The sequence below is a fragment of the Castor canadensis genome, chromosome 18 (assembly GCF_047511655.1).
Source record: "Castor canadensis chromosome 18, mCasCan1.hap1v2, whole genome shotgun sequence".
Taxonomy (NCBI): domain Eukaryota; kingdom Metazoa; phylum Chordata; class Mammalia; order Rodentia; family Castoridae; genus Castor; species Castor canadensis.
The window spans coordinates 5,720,676-5,727,259 of record NC_133403.1 but is presented as its reverse complement, the minus strand read 5'-3'; the positions used below and the strand labels follow the sequence as shown (position 1 = coordinate 5,727,259).

Below are 6,584 nucleotides of genomic sequence, written 5' to 3'. Positions count from 1 at the left end.
CAAGCATCTCAGACCATATATGAGATATGTTCTCAAATTCTGATAGTAGAAAGATTGTTAGAGCTTTGGGGTTTATACTTGGGGTTATCAATTGTCAACATGATCAAAGATGAGTATCTCCCACTTTTCCTGATGCTTGTATTGGTGTGGCCTAAGAATAAGTTAGCACACATTGGAGGTGAGCAGTATGAATATAAGTTTTGCAGCACAAGAGGTGGTTAAAAGTACTGGAGGGGGTCCTTCCCATCCAGGTTGAAGTGAGTCTTTGATGTAGTACTTTTTCCAGTGGGTGAAATCTCCTTGTTTTAGCTCTGGTTCATTCGGTTCTTCATTTCCTATACACTCACAGTGGACTCTGTAAGCAATTCTGTATTTTTAGTTATTACTTCCAAAAATTTCTTACAATAGTATATAATGTCTCCCTTTCACAGAGATGTTTATACAGTCTTTTGTCCATTTTCATAGGGTGGCCAGTAATTATGTCATTAAATAAATAATATTTCCCCAAAGGGAGAGATCTTAGATTTGGCCAGGGAGCCAAAAAACTTCAGTAATTTTTTCAGTAATTGATTTTTTTTTTCAATTCCAAGGGTGACCCCTGATCTTCATGATGGGCTTATCAGGAAGATTTCTGGTAGCTGGCACGGGCACCAGGTCCTCCAATCTTTTTGGAATCGCAGCAATGGGAATCAGCTACAAGCAGGTCATACTGGATCAGGATATCCTTGATCTCCTTCTTAGAAGCATCATCCACATACTTTTGGTAATAGACCACTAATGGTTTGGAAATGGACTGAAGGATACCATAAATCTGGGCTACGTGACCACCACCCTTCACATGGACTCGGATGTCCACACCAGCAAATGGCTCCTTGCCCAGAAGCAGAGCAGGCTCCAGTAACCTGCAAAACATGCTGCACGCTCAATCATCCCGAGGAGCCTGTTTCCACGTTTGCGGTGCGCCAGGGCTGTGGCGGTCTTCTTGCGTCTGAAGAGGTGCACAGACTGCAACAGGAAGGTCTGAGCTCCACCCCACGCAGCACTGCAACTGGAAATAAAGGCCATTGAATTTTTAGAGTGCCATTCAGTCGTCATTTGTAATAACCAATGTAGAGGATAGAGGATGGTAGGCACAGAGAAGATGCTGTAGGAGAGCCAAACTTTGCAAACAGACTTAAGCACTTGTCTTGTCCTGCACAGTGAGCTGCTGATCACTATGCAATTTAGCAACAATGTCTTAAGTAGGAATAATTCTTTCTAAGGGTTTTTCCTACTATTAAGATAGCAGGAGAAAAATGGTTGACAGCAGCTTTCTGACAAGGGAATCTTCAATCCAATGTGAAAATCTATAGACAGTGAGACATACTTATATCCTTGTGTTGGAGACATTTAGATAAAACCTAATTGGCAGGGGTTTTTTTTCACTCCCTCTCTTTTTTATTAGTGTATATTAATTGTACAAAAGGGTTTCATTGTGATCTTTCCATACATCCTTATAATCTACTTTGGTCTGATCTACCCCCTCCATTACTCTTTCTTAATCTTCCTCTTTTAAACAATATTTAATGGGTTCATTATTTTCATACATGTCTATGGAGTACTTCAATCATATTCACTTTCACCCTGCCCCTCAGGCTGGTTGCCACCCCCAAATATTACCCCTGCTCTACACTCTTCTCACTTTTTTTTTTTAAGATCTAGATTCGACATGAGAGAGAACATGTGATATCTGTCTTTCTCAGTCTGGCTTATTTCACTTAGCATGATGATTTCTGGTTCCATCCATTTTTCTGCAAATTATATTTCATTCTTCTTTATGGCTGAATAATACTTCCTTGTATATAATACACATACTATATATATAATATTTTTATCTATCAGTTGATGGAAGCCTAAACTAATTCCTTTATTTGGCTATTGTGAACATTACTGCAATAAACATGTTTGTCCAGGCATCTTGATTATGTTGATTTAATTCCTTCAGATACATGAAAAGGAGTGGTATAGTAAGGTCATGTGGTAGTGCTATTTTTAATTTTTTTGAGAAACCTACATATTGATTTCCATAATGACTACACTAATTTGCCTTCCCACCAGTAGTGTATAAGGGTCCCCTTTTCTCCACATCCTCACCAGCATGTGCTGTTTGTTTTCTTGGTGATAGCCATTCTGACTGGGGTGAGATGGAATCTCAGTGTATTTAAATTTGTATCTCCTTTATGGATAAGGATGTTAAACATTTCCTCATGTATTTTTTGGCCATTGTATTTCATTTGTGAATTGCTCATTCAATTCATTTTCCCATTTTTAAACTGGATTGTTTTAATACACCTGAATTCTGAGGTGGTGAGAGTCCTTTTTTCTGCACTTAGATTAAAATCAAAGGCAGAAACTTGAATAGCAAGAATCAAAGAAGTTTTATTTGTACAGAAAAGAAAAAGGCCACATGGGGGGGACATGCAGCTGGGCCCAGAAACTGGTAGTCCCCCGAGTTCCCATTAGATGTCAGGTTTTATAGATTTTTTGTTTTGTTATTTTGCCAGTGGGAGGAATGTGTTTTGGCATGAAGATTTTGGTGCAAACAGGTGTTTCTTGGGAAGGAGAAGCGGATGTTTTTCCCTGGCTAATCACCATCTTTGGGGAAAATGTGAACCTCCCTCTGTCTGTCCTCCAATTCCCCCCTCTGAATGATCTCCTTAACTGCCATTAGGAACAGGACAACAAAGTCTGTTCAGTAATTGCTTCCTGCTGAAAGGGGGAAATGAAAGGGCCCGAGGCATCAGGGCTGACCATGAGTGGGATTATTGAGGGGACCACAAGAACAGGTCATCTTAATTTTTATCAGCATCTGTACTTTGATGGATTCTAGGTGAGAGGAAACTTGACACGTAAGTTTAGAATGCCAGATCCTACACAAGTAAGAGAATAATGCAACTATAGGACCCAGAAAGGGTAGGAACCATGTCATAGAAAGGAGTCAGGATATTATTTGATCTCATACCTGTGTGGATACCTGAATTTCAAGGGAGTGTTCCGGGAGCCACTTAGCCTGTTTTAGAATGTAGTTTGTACAGTTCTTTACAGTGTATTGGCAATTGTATATACCCTTCCCCATTCAGCCAAAAGAAAATCCAAGGCTGTAGTCCATGAGTCTAAAAAAAAATTCCATTGCTTATGTCCAAAACTAAAAACACCAACTTTAAGTACCAAGGACATGTCTGGAGCCAGTAGAAATAGTTACTTTGTCCCTTTTACAGTAGAAGGCCCTGGCCAAAAATAAAAGGCACAAACCTAGATAGCCACACATACAATAAGAACCACTTCTTTGACCCTCTCAGCTTTGATTAATTTTTTGAGAGGTCTGGTGCGAGTGACTCCATTTGAACTGTGACAGCATTCCCCCCTTGTCTCCAAACTGTTTTTCTCTGAGCAGTCTCCTCTGAAGATTTTTTTGATTGGTTATTTTGATCCTTCCTTGTGAGGATTAGTTTTGTTGTTTTTTTTTTAAGAGTCCCACATTGAGGGGAAGCAACAAGCAGGTGGGTGGGAATTAATGCTAACTGGACCCATTTGGCCAAATTTAAGCAACAAAGATGCTTAGAAGGAGTTGTTCTTAGGCACTGGGCTTCTGGGTAACAACAATACAAGACAAAATCTAAAGCTAACTTCATTGACACACAGGTACTTGTTAGAGTCATTTTTTTTAATGGACTAGATTATAAATGTCCCAGAAGGATCAGAACTATAATGAGGAAAAATTACAAGAGCTATGGGTAAAATTTTGAAGGACAATTTAGAAACTAACAGAACAGAATGTTAGTACCATTAAAATTTTGTTACAGTGTTTATTTAAATTTTGTATTTTAGAAGGCCCAATATACCTGGAAAATGCAAATACATTTAATATACAGGAGCCAGCAACAGCATTTTAACTCTCTAGAGGTTACACATACATATTAGCTGTTACTCTTAGGGTAAAACCTTAGATTTCCCCTTAGTTGAGGGGGCAGTGTCAGCGACCCAAAACAGCCTCATCACAGGCACATGCAGTTAGGGTACTTACTGCATTAGAATCACCTAAGACAATAGTTGTTTAACCAAAATTATGAGGTCATCTATAAGATTTTACATAAACCAACTCTTAAATGAATATTTATGGCTCAGTTATCTCAGTAGTCAAAACCCTGATAAAATTCAGCAGAGAACACAAGTAAATATTTATGAGGACTAAGTTTAGGGTTTAGGGTTAGGAAACCTGATGGCTAACATTCACGGATGACTTATGACATACAGCAGGGTTCTGTTGACCTGTAGCCAGTGGAGTATCCCAATATTAACAATCTGACCATCCCAGGCCAAGAATTTCTTCTACAAGACATGTGGAAGGAGTTGTTAATGTGTAGCCCAGGGTGTGAGAGTTAATGACACACAACCCAGTTTTTTTTAACTAACTACCTCTATTTTGTTGACTCTAATAAAGACTTGAGGTCTCAACACCTGGAGTGTAGTGTTTTTTCTTCTTTAAAGTCCTTTTTAAAATCCTATCTGGAGGATGTACTTTGGCTTTGTCTTCACTTTGCTTTACATAAGTAGATTTGTCCCAATCTACATGTCAGTGCAGCAGCACTCCCTGTGTTTAGCTGCCTGTTGCCTCTCTTGTGTCCTAATAAACTTTTGTTTTCCTACTTGATTGTCTTGGTAAATTCGAGGAGCACCAAAGATTCCTGACAGTTATCTTGATAGAACAAAAACATTTTTTAAGACAGTTTTTTGTAAATGTTATCAAGGACAGAATATTTTTAAGACAGCCTTGTTATAAGCTTAGAGAATTAAGTTTTAGATTAACATTAATGCGTTAAATTTTGACCTTATAAAACCTTTCATTTAACTCTTAGATTTTAGTTATATAAGCATTTATAAGCGCTATCTTTTTATGATAACTTACTCTATACCCCCTGGGGAAGTGTATCTTTATCTTTTTTTTTTTCATTTTTGAAACAATTTTGAGGGCAAACCTTTTTTTATGTATTTTTTTTCTATTTAAAAGCCTTTTTAAAAACCTTTTATATTTTTTGTTACTTGTTGAAAATAACTCTTAAAGCCTTTTAACTTAGAGCCTTATGTTTGTCTGGAAAAAAAAACAGAAAGCAACCTTAAAATTATTTTTTATATACAAAGCCAATTTACAGAAAGCTCAATTGTTGACACACAGATCCATGTATTATAAGAGAAAATTAAATCCCAGATTTTATTTATAACAGATCGAAACAGGCTAAGGTCATTTCTTTCACTACCCAAATTCTAAGATTTTGGTTGTAGGGGTGAGGCCAGAGTTTAAAATGGCACTTTGTTTTTCTGCTCTGAGCTGGAGTGTTAACCCCTGAATGCCTATATCTTGGTGAGACCTGGTTGAAATAAGTTTGAAAACTGGTTTTCTTAAAAGTTGCTGTAGAACAAAGTAGAAGTAACAATTTCTTTACATTAACTCTATAATAAGAACCATTTCAAGAATGTTTATATATTTATACACAAAAAAAAAAAACTTAAGCAGTTTACCATAGCGATCACTAAGTAAACACCTGGAGTTTTTTTGTTACCTTACATTTTTCTTGTCAATTGTTAGTTCAAAATTATAAATGACCCCAAATATTTAGAGAAGCCTCTAAACAAAGAATTTAAATCAAAAAGTCCAGATGCTTATTTATTTTACCAGAAGATGGCAAAAAAAAAGCAGCTAATGCTGATCGGAGTGAAAAGACAAAAAGGAGGTCCCTGGAATAAAAGCAATTCCAGCAGCTGCTGGGACCCAATTTATCTTCTGTCTCCATCCAGTACCAACGACAGCTGAGAGTGACCAGCGCCTAAAAGGACACGTTTTCTCCAAAGCTAAAACCGGAATTTTGAGACCAAGGCCCAAACTCCTGAGGTTTTGTATGCCAGTTTAGAACCCAATTTTTAAAGCAACAACAGTTTTTACTTATCAGCTTTATACACACACACAAACACACACACACACACACACACACACACACACAAAGTTTTAGGAATGCCTAAGCTGAAGCTTGCATAAAAATGAAAAAAACCTGAAAGTCAGCCTTAGTAATTAATCATTGTTTTTTTGGAATTCTAGGGGCAAAAGAAGGCTTTTGTACAATGCTTGATAGACTAATACATTTATATAGTTATATTAACTTAGAGTACTCATAAACAATTTAGCCATGGATTAGGTATAATTAGGTATAATTAGATATATCTTTCTTGGAGGATTGAGGGTAACAATTATCTTGAGATCCTGTGTTTTTGGTGAACTGTTGCTGGGAGATTTTACTAAGATTTAAAAAATGTTATATTTTAACTAAGGTTGGGTAAGATAAGACTTTAAAATGACCTCAAACAACAAAACTTTCAGCACAAGCAAAAAAGAGGAGAAAAAAAAAACAAAAAACAAAAAACCTGCGGACAGGAAGAAGAATGTGCCAAGAGTCCAAAATGTTTTCTATCCTTATAACTGTCATTTATTTATTCATTTATTTTTAAGTTTTCTGTAGGAGCTAAAGCTTGTAATGTAGCTAACAACACAACAT

General features: G+C 36.9%; 1 pseudogene; it reads right to left on the bottom strand.

Annotated features, from left to right (window-relative positions):
- Window positions 1-526: 526 nt before the first annotated feature.
- On the bottom strand, window positions 527-1,095 carry LOC109684473 (small ribosomal subunit protein uS9-like; annotated as a pseudogene).
- Window positions 1,096-6,584: the final 5,489 nt, after the last annotated feature.